Genomic DNA, 8,198 nt, shown 5'->3' with positions numbered 1-8,198 from the left:
ATGAAAAAATCTCAATTGGCTTTTTATGTTATGAAATACTTTCTGAAAGACCATCCTGGTTGCCAGTTGCCAGACAGGACAGTAAACTTGCACACAACATACATCTTGAGAACTCAGGGTTCAGGGTAGAGATCTGGACGTCCAGCAAAACCCCAAAGAGTAATTTTGAGTGGTAGGAGCAGTGTATTACTTTAATAATAGTATAATAGTAGTATTGCTAAGAATAGAATTTGGAACACGTTAATCGTGGACTAATTGACATGGACATAAAATATCCCCAACATATTGCAATTCATATTATTCTTATGTTCACCACTTGCATCCTATGCAGTGTAGCAATACCTTGGCTTTCTGAAATTTGCACTTTCCTATCTTTGACCAGATCCACTTATTCACAGCAGGATGTTGCTTAATGCTCAATTTTAAACATAACTGCATAATCGTATTTACTACTGACAAACTGCAAAGATTTTCTAAATCTGTTATGACTGAATGTCAGAAAACAACTTTAAAACTTTTGAGTTCTACAGGTGGAAATCCAGCTTTCCTAATTTCAATCCTAAAACCTGTCATAACAGCAATGCAGGTCTTCTCAGTTACAAGTTGCTTTGAATAAATATTCTCACTTTGAACAGCAGCCTTTATAAGTGAGTGGAAATTAGTGCTTACTTTAACCTACATAAGGAAAAGAAAAAAAATAAAGAAAAAAATATGACCCTTTTCAGGAGTACTGTAGAAAGGGCTCAGAAAGGCTATTCTGTTGTAGAAGCAATGGATAAGAATTGAGTGGCACAGAGAACTTCCCACAGAAATTCTGCCTTCAGAATGGAGGACACTTTCCTTCTACTTCATTTTGCTTCTTATAACTGGAATGGGTTCCTACTCAGTTTGAAATCAAAATTAATTTTAACACTAAAAACTGAAAATTAATTTTTACATTAATCCATATGGACACAAATCTATATGGATTCATATTTTGATGTCCTTTTCTATCTTTGCAAGTCAGAGCATGAGAACCTTTTCTCAGTGAGAACTCACAATCCCAAGAGATAGTAAGTGAAGAAAACAAACAGATTCTGTAAGATTCAAGACTCTTAATAGCAAGTTTTAGTATGCAACACTTTGCTCAGAGACAAACATCAGCAGTCTTATGCTTCGGATCACAGTACTATGGGAGTTCTATCTGAGTATTTAATAAATCAATTAAGCCACCACAACGTATTGTCTCTTGTGAAAACAAACTGCTAAAGCAATCTGTTTCCTGAAAAATCCTCTCAGAAATATCACTGTGGTGTTGGCAACCCCAGAACTTTTAGCAATCTTCATTGTTTCACTCAAAAACTGGGGTGGACAGAACCTACATCCAAACCCAAGGATTCGTCCTCACAGATTTCTCCTTCCCAACTCATGTGTCTTCCAATGGAAGAATAGACACTGAAATTAATGTATAGATATTTATCTACCATTTGTAGTCCAAAAAAGAAGCTGCAGAATTTCGGATATTCCTAGGTACAAATCTCATGCCATTAGGTACTCAGGAATGTGCTGACTGGATTTATGACTGATGTTTCTGAAAGCATCAATTGGACATTTATGATAGCACAGAAGACTACAAGCATTGCAAGCAGATAATTAAACAATTTTCAATTTTCAATTTCAACTTTTTCAATTAAATTCCAATTTTCGAAGTAGTTTTCAACAATTCCCAGTAAGCAAGACCAAAACAATAACATTGAATTTCATTGGGCTGGATCAACACTGTGGGAGAGGCTTTTATGAAATATTAATAATGGAGGCATGATGATCCAGCTGATTGAGTCAGCTGAGATTTGTTTAAAGCTTTCATCCCAATCCTGTCCATATGCAAGATAAACTCTTGGTTCTGTTGTTGTTCAATGATCGCACAATTCCCACAGATTCCAGGCAGATCAGAATTCCTCCAGCATTCCAGCAGACTGCCTTCAGAAGCTGACAAATGTTCATCTGTTTCTTTATTGAAACTTTCCAAGTTAACAAGTTAGTCCCTGTCAAAAGATAAAAATGTTCAATCAGTTAATTGACTGAAAAAAATAACGTTTATTGGTTTATTTGAAGTAATTTACTTTGAGAGCATTTAAGGTACTTCATTCTGATTTTAAGCATTCAAATATTACTAAAATTGCTAAATTACAAAAAGTGATATAAAATAATTACAAAAGAAAAATAAAAATCCAACCCAAATAAATCAGTGGGATACATTCTGAAGTGATCAAGAATGTTTGTTTTACAACTGGGAAGTTAATTGCTTTCCAGGAAAAGAAAATACCTTTAAGTTGAGCATTTTAGTGCCACTGGATCAGATTAAAATCATCAGGAAAACATTTTGTGTAAACAGCAGTGTCCAAAGAAGACAATTACCCTTTTATTTTAATTTTTATTTTTAATTGCAAATATATTCCATTTGTATCTCAGTATAATCTAATTCAGTAAAAAAAATCTCTGAAATAGGTTAACTGTACAGAACTGTGTTCCACATAACCGATGCATGTGCATGCAGTTTACATATATATATATATGAAGATTTTTTTTCTTCAGTGTTGCAAGACCAGCAAGCTGTCAGGAATTGAGAACTGTGAAGCCTGGGAAAAGACGTTTTGCAACTGAACTTGTCTTGCAACCTCAGCTTGGTGAAGAAAACACCAAGACCAAACAGTCATAGATTCGTTAACTTGACCTGGAAATACTGACTGAAAAAATGTTCCTAGGTCCTCAGCAGATCCAGTTGACTCAAAATCTTTTTATTTTAACCATTTTTATCCCTGCCTTTTTATTTTAGGAGAATTTTGTACTGAAGAAAACATTATTTTTAACACGCAGCATACTCAGAATTTTTCAGTGCACACTTGCCTTTTTGCATACATACTTACCCATTCCCATTCCTGATTAATCTTACTTGTCAGGAATCAACACCCCAGATTCCTTTTATGGATTTCATGTAAATTGAAATTTCTCAGAATCTCATGACATGTACATCTGGTCTCAGGGGATAAAAGAAGATCCCTGTATGTTTATTGAAAAGGAAATGAGCAGTACAATTCAGTGCATCCTTCTTCACAGTTTATTTCTTTGCTAGCATTACTCAAAAATACACCTACCACATGGTCATTTTGTGAAGCCTGAACAAAACATATTGTCACGGAGTTGACCAGATCAATCTATGTCCGTGACAGGGGCGACAGGCCTCTGCCCTCCCCCCCCACCCCAGTCCCACAAAAATGGGAAGGAAGGAAGGGAGGAAAAGAACAGCGGCAACAATCTATGGAGGAAAACTTATTTTACTATAATGTTGGAATACAAAATAACACAATAGATACAATTTAATTGAAATTGAGATTAATAAGTCAGACAAGATAAGAGAGAGAGAGAGAGTTCCCGGGACCGAGTCAAACCTGAAAAGCTTGGAACGGCCAGGAAAGCACCCTCCAGCACCCACTGCAAGGCAGCAAGAGAGCGCCCCCCCCACCCGGAAGGGCCAGATCCCGTGACTTCTGTAATGTACAGGGATAGGTAGCTGGGATTGGGCAGTGACACTTTAATGCCCCGTACACTACATGATGTTTTGATGTGGAATACTGAAACCCAAAAACAAGAAACAAAAACAAAAACATAGAACCATGACATTCCACTCCTTATTCTACATCGTTACATCATGCTAAAAATATATATATACATATATACAAACAAACAAAAAATGATTACAATGCATTACACACACACGGCTATATACATATACATAGAATTAGTAACTGCACTCCCCTGGCATCAAGTTTCCTTGTGGTACACATTGGACATCCCCATTCTTCTGCATTACCCACCAAGTGGATCCTGGTCCCTGGGCAAAAACTGTACCACGGAGAGGCTTGCCCTTTCCAGAAGCTGGAAGAACCCAAACTGCCTTTCCTAACATGTTCTTTGCATGTACAACAGGGACTTTATCTCCCTCTACGGTATGTAGGGAACTGGATTGGTTGGGACCATCACGATTAATAGATCCTCTGGTATTGACTAACCAGGTGGCTTCTGCCAAATGCTTCTCCCAGTGCTTAAATGTTCCGCCACCCAGTGCTTTTAGCATCGTTTTTAACAATCCATTGTATCGTTCAATTTTACCAGAGGCTGGAACATGATAGGGAATATGGTAAATCCACTCGATGCCATGATCTTTGGCCCAAGTATTTACAAGAGAACTTTTGAAATGAGTCCCATTATCTGACTCAATCCTTTCTGGGGTGCCGTGTCGCCACAGGACTTGTTTCTCGAGACCCAATATGGTGTTTCGGGCGGTAGCATGGGGTACTGCATATGTTTCAAGCCACCCAGTGGTTGCCTCCACCATAGTACTGAAACCCAAAAACAAGAAAGAAAAACAAAAACATAGAACCATGACACATATTCAACTAGATTTTAATATTTCTGTTTTATTCACTGTCAATACCAAATGAAACAGATTTCTCACTAAGTAACAGTTGTCAGAATAGAATAATAAAATACCATTAGTAAAAATATAAAATAGTTAAACAAAACCAAAACTGTAAACAAAAAATCCTCACAAATGTCTAAAGAAGTACATTTTGTAGATTTTCTCCAATTCATACTGAAAACTTTAATCAGAAGAGAAAAATAGCGTTCCTTGCTATGTTTCTCTAGTTTAGCTAAACAAGTATGGCAGATTTTGCCATATGAAACTGTTGAGACTCCTTCCTGGCTTTCCTAAATAAATGACTGAGGAACAGGTATTATTTTTCCTTCCTGTATTTACTTGAGTTTGCTGAGTTTTCTTTACTAAAAATCTTTGAGTTGATGTCTTTGAGGAAGTTCTCCAGTACTTGAAGTGTCAATCCATTTTGTCACTAGGCTGATGGCGCGTCTCATAATGGAGTAAAGCCCCTGGTCTTCAGGTGGAGATGTTCAATGCGGCACGCTGCTGCATGCAACACAACACTCTTTCCCTAACTCACTTTTCTCCAATTTCCAAAGAAATCTGATCAGGCCAATGATCTGCAGCAACATAGAAAGATGAAGGACATTGAATTGGTGGGGCAGATCCAGAAGAGGGCCTCAAAGATTATCATAGGGCTGGAGCACCTCCCCATTCTGGAAGGTGGAATTACCTCAAAATATTTAAGGATTAAAACACTCTTTCTGCTCTGCTCCTTTAGTCACTGGGTAAGACAGTACAGCTAAGATGATCACAGCATCTACTTTTAGCGAAGAATAGGAAAATGAAGTAGAATTTCAGAGGGAATTATTTCTTAGCAAATTGCTAACAAGAGTTTTAGTGTAGAAGCTGATTTACAGTAAAGGAACATACGCAATTCACAGAAAACATAAATAAGAGATCATTTGTTGTTAACTTAGAAAAGGTAGATGTCTTTGACAGATAAAGTGTTCTGAGTTATTATTTTTAATACTGCAGGATGAAATCAGTGAGATATCAAAGATTATAAATTCCATCCCAAAGGCAGCATTGCAACACTAATACTCATCATGTTAGACTCTCTAAATAGCTCACTGCTTTTACCAAGCTGAGAGAGCAGTGAGACATATTCAGGAGGCACTCATTACAGCTAGTTTGGTTTTATATATGTATATATATGTACATATATATATCTCAAACAAAACAACTGTTTTGTACTGACACACTTCTTTGCCAGAAAGGATTAAATGTTAGCAGACGTCCCTCTATTTATTCATCACTATTTATATTTGTCCTGGCACTGGGCACCACTGACCACCACATGCCTGCACCTTCCCCTCAGGTATTTATGGACACTGCTGAGATCCCCCAGACCCTCCTCTTCTCCAGGCTGAGCAGTTCCAGCTCCCTCATACTCTCCCCACAGGACAGGTACTCCAGGCCCTTCAGCATCATCCTGGCTTTCTGCTGCACTTTTTCCAGTACGTTCAGCTCTCTTCCTGGATAGACAGAACTGGACCCAGCACTTCAGATGCAGCCTCACCAATCACAGAATCACAGAATCACAGGGGTTGAAGGGATCTCAAGGGATCATCAAGTCCAATCCCCCTGATAAAGTAGACTCCTTTCAGTGCTGAGTAGAAGGGAAGGATCAACTCCCTTGACCTGCTGGTGATACTTTGCCTGATGTGATCGAGAACACTGTCAGCCTTCTTGTGGAAAGGGCGTACTGCTGACTCATGTTCAACCAGGTACCTACCAGGACCCCCAGGTATTTTTCTGCAGAGCTACTTTCCAGTTTGGGTGCCCCTTCAATACATACTGGTGCTTGGGGATGTTCCTCCCCAGGTGCAGCACTCTGCACTTCTCTTGCTGAGATTTCTCTTGCATCTTTCTCTTCGTGAAATTCTTGTCAGCCACTTCCCCAGCCAACAGGTCTCTTTGGGTGGCAGCACAGCCCTCTGGTGAGTCAGCCGCTCCCCCCCACCCAGTTCTGTAATATCTGCACATTTCTGCCAGGTTACTCCTGCTTTCACAGGAGTATACAAACTCTTGACCAACATTCCTTACCATATATGCTCTTCCTGGAATAATGCTTTAATACTTTTTCACTTTCTTGGAAAATAGGAAGATATTTTCCACTTAATTGTATCTAGTTTTGACTTCAGCATCCTCCTACTCATTTACAATAGAGCAAGAGTATCTTATTATCTCTAATGGTAATAGGAGTTTGATGACTAGCAGCATTCTTTATCTTTGAGCAGCATGCCTCAGACTACTGGGTAGGAAGCATAGTGCTTGTGCAAACCCCACAGAATTACATGTAATAAAACTGCAATAGATGTAATGACAATATTTCAGTTGCACTGACTTTTATAATGTAAAAGATGTTATACCAGTGGGTGTTAGTGAAAGCTTCAAATTTTTAAATATAATTGACAATAATTAATTACATCAAGTAAATCAAGACAAATGTAGCATGACAGACCTTGTTTAAAAGCACGTAGAGAAGAGCTGTACATTTCTGACAGCAAAACACAGGATGATGCCTGAGTGGAATCCTTTAAGTTATGCATATGTGATTCCATAAATATCTGTATATGTGACAGAGATAGGTGCAGATAAGCATGCTCCCAAATATCTGTTTACACTCAAACTGAAGTGCTCACTGTAATTGTACAAGTAGAAACAGATCTTTAGTAAATTCATTCTTTGTCATTCCCTTTTTTTTTTTCTTCCAGGAGATGCTCTCATTCACAGCTGTGACACTGCTTAGCCATGGCACGATTACACTGAATCGCTGTGAACCCCTTTACAGGATATACAAACTTATCTGTGATAGTATTCCCAGTATGGAACAGAGACAGCCAAGAAACTATCTGCTGTGTGCTGGACTACTCCTGTTCGTGCAGTCTAGCCAGATCACCAGATTTCAGTTAAATACAAGCAAGTAAGTGTCATTCTATGAATCCTTAAAAACGCCCTGTTTGCAAGTATAGATTGATGAAACTTCTGTTCCTAAACAGGTTTAGATTAGTCTGCAAGAAAGTGATATAACTGCACCTAAATTTTGCTGTATGGAGATAACCTTTACGTGAATTTTTCAGCGAGGCTGAATCACGGTTCTATTCCACATGGGTTCTTTTGCAGCTTACATTGCCATGGTACCCAAGTGACGTCCTGTAGTGCAGCTAAGCAATGTGACTGTCACTAGTCAGGTGGATTCACTCCATCTCTCATCCTATCCCCTATGGAGGGGAATTGGAGCTTTCAGTTTCTGTTTTTCATCTTACTAAGTGAAATATCTCAGTCACTGTGTTTTATTGAGTGACTGATGAAGGAGTAGTTTGTAACACACCGTCTGTGATAAAATCAATCAATCCAGCTCTTAACTAGGCTTCCATTTCACACTACATAAATCAGAATCTTTTATCTGATCGATATATTTTGAAACTCCATAATAAAAAGATGAACATAATTAAGTGGTGAAATATTGCATGTTTTGTGTGATTAATCAAAGTTATAGAATTTTATTTTAAAGGAACAAAAAGTTAATACGTGTTCAAGTCAGATAAAAACTCAGAATAAATGGATTTGTATTCATTGTGTTTTAAAATATATATCAAGCTGAGAATGACTGCAGTGAAGGTCTGATAACTTTTTCTAGAAAATGTACAGCAATTTCATGGTAATTCAATTTGCAATTTGCTAAGGAACATAACTACAACATGACACATCACCT

This window comes from Lagopus leucura, unplaced genomic scaffold, assembly GCF_019238085.1.
Source record: "Lagopus leucura isolate 7727_CA_CO unplaced genomic scaffold, USGS_WTPT01 Super-Scaffold_702, whole genome shotgun sequence".
Lineage (NCBI taxonomy): Eukaryota > Metazoa > Chordata > Aves > Galliformes > Phasianidae > Lagopus > Lagopus leucura.
The sequence above is the reverse complement of the archived record's forward strand: the minus strand, read 5'-3'. Positions refer to the sequence as shown.